Source organism: Dasypus novemcinctus, chromosome 2, assembly GCF_030445035.2.
Source record: "Dasypus novemcinctus isolate mDasNov1 chromosome 2, mDasNov1.1.hap2, whole genome shotgun sequence".
Lineage (NCBI taxonomy): Eukaryota > Metazoa > Chordata > Mammalia > Cingulata > Dasypodidae > Dasypus > Dasypus novemcinctus.
In genome coordinates this window covers 194957825-194971520 of record NC_080674.1, presented here as the reverse complement: position 1 = coordinate 194971520, position 13696 = coordinate 194957825, and the positions used below count along the sequence as shown (strand labels likewise).

At 41.5% G+C, this 13696-nt stretch overlaps 1 pseudogene; it reads left to right on the top strand.

The window, feature by feature from the left end:
* Positions 1-11293: 11293 nt before the first annotated feature.
* Positions 11294-12240, top strand: LOC111766581 (olfactory receptor 2V2-like; annotated as a pseudogene).
* The last annotated feature ends 1456 nt before the right edge of the window (positions 12241-13696 follow it).

Here is a 13696-nt window from a genome sequence, read left to right as displayed (position 1 = left end):
TGTAACTTTTCTGTGATCTAAAACTTTTTAAAAAGTAGGGTTTATTTTATGAAAAAAATCATCTGAAAATAGAGAAAGTTTTACTTCTTCTTTCCCATTTTGGATGCCATTTGTTTCTTCTTCTTGCCTAATTGCTCTGACAGGAATTTCTTGTACAATATTGAATGACAGTGGTGACAATGGGCAAATTTGTCATGTTCCTGATCTTAGAGGGAAAACTTTCAGTCCATTACCATTAAGTAGGAAGTTAGCTGTGGGCTTTACATATATACCCTTTTTCATGTTGAGGAAGTTTCCTTCCATTACTGCTGTTCTAAGTGCTTTTATAAAAAAAAATGCAAACTACTATGTCACATGCCATTTCTGCACCAGTTTTGATGATCATGTGGGTTTTCCCCTTCATTCTGTTACTGTGCTTTATTGCATTAATTGATTTTCATATGTTGAACTAGTCTTGCATACAAGGGACAAATCCTACTTCATAATGTTGTATAATTCTTTAAATATGCTATTGGATTTGGTTTGCTAGTATTTTGTTGAGGATTGATGCATATATATTCATAAAATATATTGGTCTGTAGTTTTCTCATAGTATCATTTGGTTTTGTTAGGGTGATATTGGCTTCATAGAATTAGAGTGTGTTCACTTAAATTTTTTGAAAGGTTTAGGCAGATTTGGGGTTAAGTCTTCTTGGAATGTTTAGTAGAATTCCCCTGTGAAGCCATTTGGTCCTGGGATTTTTTTTTTTTTGGTGGGAGGTTTTTGATTTTCAACTCAATCTCTTTATTAGTAATTGGTGTATTGAGATCTTCTATTTTTTCTTGAGTCAATGTAGGTACTTTGTGTGTTTCTAAGAATCTGTCCATTTCATGTCTAATTTATGGCATAGAGTTGTTCATAGTATCCTCTTATAGTCCTATATTTCAGCATGGTCAGTAACAATGTCTCCCTTTTCATCTGATTTTCATTATTTGTATCTGTGCTGGTTTGAGGCCTTTGTGGACCCTGGAAAAAATCTTATTCTTAAAGTGAATCCATTTCTGTTCATGTAAATTTATTGTAGACTGGACTTTTAAAATTAGATTCTATTAAAGTACCTTCCTTTTAGTTAGATCACTTTAGTAGGTCATGACCCAGGGTAAGTCTTAATACTTTTACTGAAGTCCTTTACAGATGGAAGAATAAAAAGCACAGACACAGGAAAAAAGCCACAGAGACACAGAAGAACCTATTATGCAGAGAGAAAGCCATGAGAAAAGAAGCTGAAAGCAATGTGGTCTGGAGGATAAGGCAGAGACTGGAAGAGCCACCATTATGCTATGCCATGTGGCAGGAGTCCAGGACCATCAGCTGTTGACATTCAGAGAAAGAACTTCACAAGATACTTTGATTTGGACATTTGCCCCAGCCTCAGAACTGTAAACTTATAAGTTAATATATTTCATTGTAGATGCCAACTCATTTCTGGTATATTGCATTAGCTGCCTTTAGCAAACTAATACAGTAACCTCTGCCTTTTTTCTTTCTTAGTCGAACTAAAGTTTTGATAATTTCATTGATCTTTTCAAAGAACCAACTTTTGGTTTTGTTGATTGTCTCTATTGTTTTTCTATTTTCTATTTCATTTATCTGCACTCTAATCTTTGTTATTTCCTTCTTTCTGTTCACTTTGGTTTCAGTTTGCTCTTCTTTCTCTAGTTCTTCCAGTTCTGAGGTTAGGTTTTAGATTTGACATCTTTTTACTTTTTATTTTTTAATTTTTTTAATTTTTAATTTTTGTCTTTATTTTTAAAATATTATATTAAAAAAATATGAGGTCCCCATGTACCCCCTACCCCCCTTACCCCACTCCTCCCCCCAGAATAACAATCTCCTCCATCATCATGAGACATTCATTGCATTTGGTGAATACATCTCTGAGCACTGCTGCACCTCATGGTCAATGGTCCACATCATAGCCCACACTCTCCCACAGTCCACCCAGTGGGCCATGGGAGGACATACAATGTCTGGTAACTGTCCCTGTAGCACCACCCAGGACAACTCCAAGTCCCAAAAATGCCCCCATATCTCATCTCTTCCTCCCACTCCCTACCCCCAGCAGCCACCATGGTCACTTTCTCCACAACAATGCCACATTTTCTTCGATTACTAATCACAATAGTTCATGAATAGAACATCAGTAAGTCCACTCTAATCCATACTCCATTCCTCCCTTCTGTAGACCTTGGAATGGTTGTGTCCACTCCACATCTATATCAAGAAGGGGCTTAGATTCCACATGGATGCTGGCTGCAATTCTCCTGCTTTCAGTTGTAGGCGCTCTTGGCTCCCTGGTGTGGTGGTTGACCTTCTTCAACTCCATGTTAGCTGAGTGGGGTAAGTCCAATAAACCAGGGTGTAGGAGCTAAAGTCTGCTGAGGCTCAGGGCCTGGCTATCACATGGTCAGTTCCAGAGATTCAGGACAATAATTAAGGCTTTAATTGGGCCACATCATTAGGGCAATGAGTTCCCACTGCTTGTTGGGTGGGGACTCACAGATAAAAGGCATGACAAAGAACAGATTTGATGGTTTTTGATGTTTGAGTTTTGATGTTGGAGTTTGATGCTGAAGCCTTAAGTTGGAGCCCTGGGAAGTAAGCTCACAAAGGAAAGAGAAGCCTCCTTCTTTGTTGGGGTTTTCTGTATTTTTATCCTCTTCCTTTGGATGGGTCATCATATCCTATTTGTTTTTTACTCTATTGTTCAAGACTGTATACTGTAATATTTTAAAATGTTAACTCAGGAATTGACTCCCTAGGATGTCTGTTTCTTTGTTTTGTAAACAGCTGATGATAAGACCAAGTTTTTCTTGAGCTTCAGCCCTCATACCAGGAATACAGTGTACAGGGTTTCCTTATCTTTCTGGACTTCTGTCTTGTCCTGGGCTTTAGCTTGTTAATTGTTTTAGAGTTCCATTCATTAAAGGAGTTTGGTTGCCCCTTTGTTTACCAGGGTACAAACCTCCCACCTCCAGGTATCTGAAGCCAGCAGGAATTTCTCCCAGAATGTCAACGCTGTATATATATTTTTAATACTCTTTTTGTTGTCTTATGCCATTTTTGCCTGGAGGGAAAATACTGGGAGGAGTGTCATCCTAGGGGCAACTTCCCCAATTCAGTATTTCTCAGCCAAAACAGGATCAGGGACCCAAGAAGGCAGTGTAGACCTTTTCCAAAGTGCCCTGGGGAGGGGAAGTCAAAAATTTCTCTGATGGCCCCCCAACATTGAGCTTCCCAGCCTGCCCAGCAAATACATCCCTTCAGCTAACTGTGTCCTGCAACCAACACTGTGTCTAAGTTTCTACCACCTCTGCCCCTGTCCAGGGAGGGTTGAATCAATGGCTGCTGTCACTTTTGTGTTGGGAGGGCTGAAGCAATAGCTGCTCTCAGAGCTGGCTCCAGAAATCTGGATTTGCTAATCAAAATCTGTGATCAGTGATCAGCCGTGCCATCCTTGTTCTTGAGAAAGAGGATTTTTTGTCCTTTCCTGTCACCAGCAACTAGCCAGGGACTGGATCCTATAGTGGCCTGCTACAAGAGTGGGGTATACACACCAGTAGCTGCCTTGCTAAGAGAGCAATTTATAGTTCTTTATTGTAATTTGTCAGCTTCTTCCTCCCACTCTTCCCTGGATGCTATACAGTATTCTTCTAGCCTCTGGAACTTCAAAATAGTTGGTTCAGACAGTTTCCACATGCTTAATAGTTGTTTTGATGGAAGGACTGGAGCTCTCTACTATCTTCATCAGAAATACCCATTTTTTGACCTTATACAGAAGGTTCAATGCGGATCAGCAGAATATCCCTGTCTACATAATATAACATGACTTTAAAATGCTGTTTGACTTAATGTAAGGGGGAAATGGAAAGGAGAAATGCATGGCTACGAGTCTCTAAAAAAGAGTCTGGAGGCTGGCAGAAGGATTGCCCTTATGCACAACTGAGCAGAGTCTGAGAGACAGATAAAGCAGATACAACCCCCAGGTATTGGTTCCTTTGAGGGCTAAAGAGACCCATGGGAGTTATGGTCATGGCCGATGGGGTTAACTACCAGGTCAGATGGCCCCTCTTTGGAAATGGTGTTTATGTGTGATGAATCTGGACTCAGATGGGATCTCTCTTCATAAGACTTTCATGCTAATGTGCTGGAGGTGCAGTTAGTGTTGGGGTTTAAGATATATTTAGGGGATCTGAATCTCTGGACTGACAATGTGATAGCCAGGTCCTGAGCCTCAACAGACTCCAGCACCTACAATCTGATTCATTGGACTCACCACACTCAGCTAAGATGGAGTTGAAGAAGGACAATCACCACACCATGGAGCCTAGAGTGATTACAACTGAAAGTGGGAGGATTGCATCCAGCATCCATGTGGAATCTGAGCCTCCTCTTGACATAGAGGTGCAATGGACACAACCAATCCAATGTCCACATAGAAGAGGTGGCATTGGATTGGGAAAAGTGGACATGGTGGCTGATGGGTATGGGGAAAGGCAGGAAGAGATGAGAGGTGGAGGCGTCTTTGGGACATGGAGCTGCCCTGGATGGTGCTTCAGGGGCAATCACTGGACATTGTAAATCCTCACGGGGCCCACTGGATGGAATGGGGGAGAGTATGGGCCATGATGTGGACCACTGACCATGAGGTGCAGAGGTGCCCAAAGATGTACTTACCAAATGCAATGGATGTGTCATGATGATGGGAATGAGTGTTGCTGGGGGGGGGGGGGGAGTGGTGGGGTGGGGGTGGTGGGGTTGAATGGGACCTCATATATATATATTTTTTTAATGTAATATTATTACAAAGTCAATAAAAAAAAGAAATACCCATTTTTATTTAAATTTGAGCTTTAATTATGGAAAATATTGACCAAAGTTCAATATATTAAATAAGATGCATTTAGCAATGTCTAGTTCTTATCTCTGTCCTCTATTCACGTCTCCTCTCATAAGTAAACATATTAGTTTGGTTGTTTTCTTTATTTTATATAGAAAATACAAACCAACATGTATATAAATTATCCCCTTTCTTACACTAGCGATACTATTCTATATATACTGTTTTGCACTTTGCTTTTTTCACTCAACCTTATATCCTGAATAGCATTCCATGGTAGTAATATAGAGCTATTTTATGTTCCTTCTTATAGTGGTACAGTACTCTATTATACAGATACATTAGAACTTGTTCAACCAAACTAGAGTGAGCTTTTAGATTTTTGTTATTATGGAAAACCTCAGACATACATGTGGTCAGAGAGTAGAATAATAGAATTTCCATGTACCCATCACCTAGCTCTGAAAATTATCAACTCATAACCAATATTATTTTACACACCCACTTCTGCTCCCACCTCTGTATTGTTTAGAAACAAATTTCAGGACTAATATAATATCTTTAGTATATACTTTAATGTTTTTCCCTAGAAGACAATGAAATTTAAAAGATGGGATGAGAGTTTAAAAAGGTTTTCTATCAGGGAAAAATTAATATTGGCATCTCATGGGCATTTATGTGATAGCTACTCTTTTTTTTAGTCAAGGTGCTAAAATTAAGGGATGGTAAGTATGGATGGGTTCTTGGGAGGTTGAGGTCACTGCATATTGAGTATTTTGGGGAAAGTTTGAATGGAGAAGATGACCTTGAACTGCATCTTGGAGAATGAAACTGAAGAAGCACAAAGGAAGCATACAGAGCAAGCTACAATGGTGAAAAAATGCTTGAGAAAAAGTATAGAGGTGGGAAAATACAAGGTGCATATGGAGGATAAAACAATGAGAACACCAAAAAGGGAGAAGGTGGAAGGTGCTTTAGGTCAAGTCCACAAAGCCAATGCACCTAAAACTAATGTTAGGTGGCTAATTTCCCATGCCCCATTCTTGCTGCTTAGTCTTCCTGCCTCTCTCTTAGCTTCCCTTTCTACATGTTCCTCAGTCTCCAGGTACAGCAGCTGAAAGCAGTGACAGAGAGAGGTATACACCAAAAAATGCTGTTTAAAAGATACCTAAAAACTAAGGATTTAGAAGAAACCAATAAATTTGATAACTTAGCCATTTGGGAAGTAAATCATCAACATACTGACCACTGAGAAAATGGACTTGTTTCTATAGGGTCTAAACAAAAATTAGGGGGACCATATAACTTATTGTTCACCTATGATAGTCATGAGACCAAAGGAACAACATGCATAGAAGCTACTGAAAATAGAACTGTCTACAGCAAACTATGAAGTGTAGTGACATTACTGAAAAATCTGATTGTTTTTGAGCCAATCTATTTTCTCATGCAACTGACTCTCATATATGGTTGCTTTGCTTTCATTCCCACCAGGATACAAAATCCTCAGGCTCAGTTTGCACTTTTAATTCAAACACATCTTACTCAGTGTTTTGCATTTTATGGGTGTTGAACAGATGTTGGCTAAGTTCATGGGGCTAGGAAAAAACAGGTGTAAATCATGTGGTGCAAGGGAGTGCTGTCTGGGGTAACCACAGATGGGATACCATAAGGGTCTGGGAGTCCCAGGGGAAGTGCTGAAATGACTGTGGGGCAATGGAGAACAGGAAAACTTGTCCCCCATCCTGTGCTCTTGATGGACAAGTTGCTCTCCCCTCACAAGATGTCCTCTGGCCCTGCTCCTAGTGCTGTCCCCAAGCTCCCTCAGGGTATCTTAATCGTATGCTTGAGAGCTCCCATTCCAATGATGGAGTTTATTGGCTCCTGTAAGAGTTGTCATCATCATCTTCCTCATTCAGTTTTTATGTTAAGTACTCCAGTGGGTGGTAGGAGAGAGTTCTGCAGCTTGGGCTATGGCAAAGATGTTTTTGGAAGGCAGACAGGCATCAGTCTGTGGGTTTTGATGCACAGGTACTAGTTCTGACCCCATCTGCCCATAACCATCTCATTGATTAAGTCTCCTCTCTCCCTCTCTTCTTTTCCTCAGAGGAGGCTGTTTTCTGTCTGAGACTCACTGCCTGAGCAAGAGACTCCTAGGGAAGGCTGAAGGTGACTTGGGTATTTGTGGCCTGGCTGAAAGGTTGTTGGGGGTCTGAGAAGCGTGTCAGAACTGGGGAGCAAGGGTCATCCCTATCCCCTCTGGTCTAGTGTGTGCAAACACAAGAGAAGGAAAGTGGAATGATTTTGATACTAGATCATTCCCCATAAGGTTTCTCTGTTGAATTTGTTTTTCTCTACTGGAATCATCCAAAGGTAAGTAAGAGTATTTCTGTCATTATTACTGACCCCTCTTCTGTGTTCCCTGAATTTTCTTTTATTGATTGCTGGCTAATTTCTCCATTTTTATTTGATTATCTGCATTTCATTTTCCTCCTATCATCTACCATTATCAAGTTGTTTCTCTTTTTCAGGGGAGATGATTCACAGAGAGAAAGTCCTTCTGTCTTTCTCTCTTTCCCCCTAATCTTTATCCTTTGAGCTACTTCTCTCACTCTCTTTTCTTAAGGTCTTATTAACATTTTTCCTTTTCTATTTCTCTCTCTATGAATTGTGAGGAAGGGTCAGTTATGAGTTCCTGGGTTGGAGTGAGCTAAATAAAGAAAGTAAAAAAGGAATAAAGAGAAAGTAAGATGAGGAGCAAGAGGTAGAGGGCTGATACAGGTCATAGTCACATCTTCCTTGAGAAACTATTATGGAGACCCGGGATGGCTTCTTTTATGTTGCTGTTTATATTAAGAAAAATGAAGTCATTAAGTAACACACAGCAGAAAAGCCTGTTTAGATAGCAAGGAAAATGAGCATGTGAGATGCTAGAATAATTTCTAATAAAATTTTTTGAGCTGGTGTTATATAATACAACTAATCATTCAACAAATATTTAATGAGAACATAATATACGCCAGGCATTGTTTTAGGAACCAAGGATCCCACAGTGAGTGAAAATCAGTATCAGAGAACATAACATCTAGTTGGGAAAACAGAAAACAAACAAACCCTTTGGCATAAACTGTGGCATGTACTAGAGTTTTAAGTGCTGTGGGAAACAAGGAAGGGAAGGGGATAGGGGACAGCAGAGGGACTGAACATTCAATGGAGTATTGAAAGAAGTCCTCACTGAGAAAGTGAAAGGTGGTTGGGTGAAGTAGGTAGATGGTACCTTGGAAGAGTCTGCCATGAGAAGGTAAGAGCCAGTGCACATGTCTACTTTTAGGATGACATCTGCCTTCTGTATTGGAGAGGGAGGAGAGAGGCTGGTGAGACTGGAATTGAGGACACACCAAGGAAAGCAGGATGAGAGTTATTCTGGGTAATATGAAGGGCCTGCCATAAAAGCTTCCTTTTATTTTTGAAGCACCTTGACATTTATTATTTTTAGGATGTTTTCATTCTAGTTACTATATGGGAAATAGTCTGGGGGCAAGAAATGATTTAGGAGATAAATCCAGTCCTAGGGGCCATTATGATCATCCAAGGGAGCAGTGACTATGGTGTGGCCTATATGGGAGCAGAGGAGGAAAGAGAAATTGTCATGGGTGAATGCATTTTGGAAAAAGAATCAGCAAAATTCTCTGATGGATTTGATATGTGTGAGAGAAAGAAAAAAGTCAAGAATGACCCAAGTGTTGGGATGTGGACAGCTGGATGGACCTACCATTAACTGACATGGGGAAGAAGTTGGAGAACAGATTTTCTCCAGGGAAAGACTAAGAGCTCTGTGATGGCCACATTAGGAAGGACAAGTCTATTGGACATCCCAGAAGAGATGCTGATTATACAGTGGATATAAGAATATGGAATTCAGGGAAGTGGACTTGGCCCAGTGGATAGGGCGCCTGCCTACCATATGGGAGGTGCTCGGTTCAAACCCCGGGCCTCCTTGACCCATGTGGAGTTGGCCCATATGCAGTGCTGATGCGCGCGAGGAGTGCCCTGCATGGGGGGGCCCCATGCGCAAGGAGTGCACCTCGTAGGGAGAGCTGCCCAGCACGAAGGAAAGTGCAGCCTGCCCTGGAATGGCACTGCACACATGGAGAGCTGATGCAGCAAAATGACGCAACAAAAAGAAACACAGATTCCTGTGTCGCTGACAACAACAGAAGTGGACAAAAACAAGAACACACAGCAAATGGATACAGAGAACAGACAACTTGGGGGGGGGGAAGGGGAGAGAAATTTTAAAAAAATCTTAAAAAAAAAAGAAGCTGGAGTTCAAGGGATCTGTCCAGGATGAGGAGATAAATGTCATCAGTCAATCACATTGTATTGATTATAGTATAACTTAAATTTTAGAGCCCTTTCCTGGTAAATTGCACATACACTTTCTCATTAGAGGCTCACGAGAGTGCAGTAATGGAGGATGGGTGTAATTATCCTCATTTCACAAATGATGACAGCAACATCTGCCAGAAACTCAGAACCCTGCACAAGGTTCACCTTTAATGGTGACAGAACTGGTTCTTGGCCTCAGGGTTGCAGCTGTCCTTCCTGGCTTTCTGTCTGTCATGTTTGCTATTTCTACAGAGAAAAGGGTTATCCCAGGAGAGATACTTGTTTTGTTTTTAACAAAATTTTTTATTGTCTTTTTAAAAAAAATTCATAGATTACACAAAACGTTACATTAAAAAATTTAAACGGTTCCCATATATGCCACTCCCCACCTCTTCCCCCTCCTCCCACCTCAACAACCTCTTTCATCATTGTGCCACATTCATTGCATTCGGTGAATACATTTTGGAGCACTGCTACATGCTACGGATTATGTTTACATTATAGTTTACACTCTCTCCCAGTCCATTTAGTGGGTTATGGCAGGATATATAATGTCCTGCATCTATCCCTGCAATATCATTCAGGACAACTCCAAGGTCTGAAAATGAGAGGCACTTGTTATGTATGCTGTGTAATAATTTCTGATGAGTGAGATGTGTGAAAACTGTGACAAGTGTATGTGTGCCTGGGGGTGTGGGTTTGTATATGTGAGAAAGAGAGATATAGGGAGAGAAAGAGAGAATCTCCTTGAAGTTGCTTGCAGCTGAGTGCCTATGCACATGATGGGCAGTGCTGGGCTTGCTTAGCAGGAGGAGGAATTTCTACTGTGAAACATAAGGGGGCTGTAGCAGTTTGATATTACTGATGAATTCCAAAAAGAAACATTGGATTATGTTTGTAAACTGATCTTTTACTCAGGCCATATGATATTATATTGGATTCAGAGGTTTACTTGATTACTTAATCAAGGAAACCTCTTGTGTCAGTAGGGCATTGAGTCCCTGCCCTTTGGTGGGTGGGGACTCACAGGTAAAAGACATGGCAAAGGACAGAGTTAAGGGTTTTTGATGTTGGGGTTTTGATGTTGGAGTTTGATGCTGAAGTCTTAAGCTGGAGTCCTGGGAAGTAAGCACACAGAGGAAAAAGAAGCAAGCCCAGAAAGCCTGAACCCTGGCAGATGTTGCCAGTCATCTTGCTCCAACATGTAGGAACAGACTTTGGTGAGGGAAGTAACTTATACTTTATGGCCTGGTAATTGTAGGCTTCTACCCCAAATAAATACCCTTTATAAAAGCCAACAGATTTCTGGTATTTGCATCAGCACTCCTTTTGGCTTACTAATACAATAGGTTTCTGAGATATTTTGAATGTAGAATCAAGAGAATTTACTGATGTTTTGGAAGCAGGGAATAAAAGAAATAGAAGCATTAAAAATGATTCCTCAAGGGAAGCAGATATAGCTCAGCATATATGCTTCCCAAATACAAGGTCCCAGGTTCAATCTCTTGTACCTCCTAAAAAAATGATGCCTCAAATTTTTGCCTGAGCCAAATAAAGACAAAAGAATACCTCAAGTCTCCATTACCATCCTTTATGTTAACACATACCAATTATCTTTAAGGAATGATAAAGTCCAAGTACTATTTGAGCTATTTTCTCAGTTTCATGTGATCCCAGATGAAAGAGTTGGTACCATGTGGCTAAGCCAAGACTGCCTGCTGAAGAGGAATTTTCCCATAGTTCTGATACACAAAAATTAGTTCAGTTTCTACTTTTCTTGATATGGATACATACAAATATGGATATGCCATCCAATTCCATGGTGTAGCAGAGATCTTATCATCTGTGTGATGAGGACATGGAAGAATGTCCTCTTTTATGCCCCAAAGCATACGTAGTTGAGCTACAAAAGAAACAGCTGACTGAAGAAGAAAAATGGAGAGGTATAAGATGAAATAACACTGAATCCCAGAATTTCTCTGTCCATGTTGTCAGGTGATCAGGAACAGCAGAATGACTGAGCCATGGGGACATGGTTGAACCAATCATCTGTAGATGGATTCCTCCTCATGAGCATCTTTTCCTGTAGCCAGACTAATCTTATCCTCTTCCCTCTAGTCATGGTTGTCTTCACAGTGGCTCTCTGTGGAAATATCCTCCTTATCTTCCTCACCTACATTGATCCTCGACTTCATACACCCATGTACTTCTTCCTCAGTCAGCTTTCCTTTACGGACCTCATGTTGGTTTGTACCATTGTGACAAAGATGGCAGTCAACTTCCTAGTTGGCTGGAAGTCCAACTCCTTTGTGGGTTGTTGCACTCAAATTGGCCTCTTTGCCACCCTTGTGAATTCTGAGGGTCTTTTGCTGGGATTTATGGCTTATGACTGCTAATGTGGCCATTAGCCACCCACCTCATTATCCCATTCTTATGTGTCAAAGGTCTGTCTCCTGACTCTTGGAAGCTCCTGGGCATTTGGTTACTGGATGGAATGATCCAGATGGTGGTAATAATGACATTCACTTATTGTGGCTCCAGGAAAGTAGACCACTTCTTCTGTGAGTTGCTCTCTGTGTTGGAGCTGGCCTGTGTAGACACATCCATTTTTGAAAAGGTGATATATGCTTGCTGTGTCTTCATGCTCTTCCTTCTCTTCTCCATCATTGTGGCCTCTTATGCCCATTTCCTTGGGACTGTGCTCCATATGAACTCTGATCAGGCACAGAAAAAGGCTCTGGCCACTTGTTCCTTCCACCTGGCAGCTGTCTTCCTCTTTTACAGAGCAGCCATGTTCACCTACCTGAGGCCTGAGTGCTACCAGGTCCCTAGCCATTACAAGGTGGTCTCTGTCTTCTACATGGTCCTTATGCCTATCCTTAATCCCCTCACTTATAGCTTGAGGAACTATGAGGTGAAAGAGGCACTGAAGAGGGGGCTGGTCCATTGTAAGTTTGGCAGCCAGCACTGAAGTCCAGGACAACCAGTACCTGGCTCTGTTACTCTTTGGCTATATTATGTTTGTAAGTTCCTCCTGTTTTTGAGTATCTGTTTCCTCATCTATAAATGGGATTGGGAAGCAGGTGTAGGGCAAGTGATTGAGCTCCCACCTACCACACAGGAGGCCCTGGGTTAAGTTCCTGGTGCCTCCTAAAAAAAAATGAGCAAACACAGAAAGCACACAGCAAATGGACACAGAGAGCAAACAGCAAGCACAAACAATGGGGGGGGGGAATAAATAAATAAAATAAGTCTTTCAAAAAAAGAAATGAGATCATGACACCTGCTGTATTTTACAGGTGTAGTGTGGAGGTCATTGCACATAATTTTAAATCCCTTCATAGAAATGGTGCATTGATAATATTGGTATTAATGATGGCTTGTAAAGTATTTGAGCTAAATTAATTCTATCTCTTAATCCATCTTTTATTGAGTCTTTTATTGAGTACTTACTAAGAGTTGGCACTATCCTTTTCCCTTATATAGTTTCTATATTATTTAATTGATGATCCAGGCTAATAAATATGGGTATTTTAAATGGAATCTTTCTGGATGGCATAAATTGAATCTTCATAATTCATCTTGGAAAGTTCCTAGCCTTTACTTAGTTTCTATTAGAGACTTTATGGAGGTTATTATATACATAGTCTTCCAGCATAGTTAATATCTTGTTTATTTGTGTGGTACCAGTGCTTGGCCCTATGCCTTATACATAGAGAAGTTGCTCAATAAAACCTTGTTGAATGAAGTTTTGTATATAAAGTAATTTTTAAAGCACTATTCACATGCCAAATTTGCATGGAAGCTGTGATTCATCTCAGCATTTCAAGAGCTTAAACACTAAAAATATATGTGTTTGCAGCGGCTTGCTCGGTCGGTGGCGGTGGGGTCTGTCTGCGGATGAGGGGTCAGTCCAGCTTTGGACGAGGGGTCGGTCTGGCTTGGGACGAGAGGTCGGTCCGGCAGCAGATGAGGGGTCGGTCTCACAGGGGTTGCGCGGTTCGGCTGACGGGGTCGCTCGGCAAAGCCGGCGACAAAGGGGTCGCCTGGAGAAGCAGGCGACGAACTGGGGACAAGGGAGGCCAGGCCCTTGTCGGGGGCTCTCAGGACTGGAGGGCGCACGGCAGAAGAACTACCGTGGAGACGAGGTAAACACGCAGGTCCAACTTTATTGAGGAAGTGGCTACAGTTTTATAGGGGCTGGGGAAGGCTGATTGGTCGAAGTTATGCCATGTTCTGATTGGTTGTCACAAGCAGTTACTGGGGAGAAAGGTCAGTGGGAGGTACTGGAAGGGGGAGGGGTGGTGGTCAGGGATTGGCTGTTGCTGTTGCTGGAGGAAGTGGCAGGGTTTAGGGATTGGGGGCTGCTGTTGCTGGGGTAGAGGGCAGACTTGAGTTTCCCGCTTTGCGCCTGGCTGTTGCTGCTG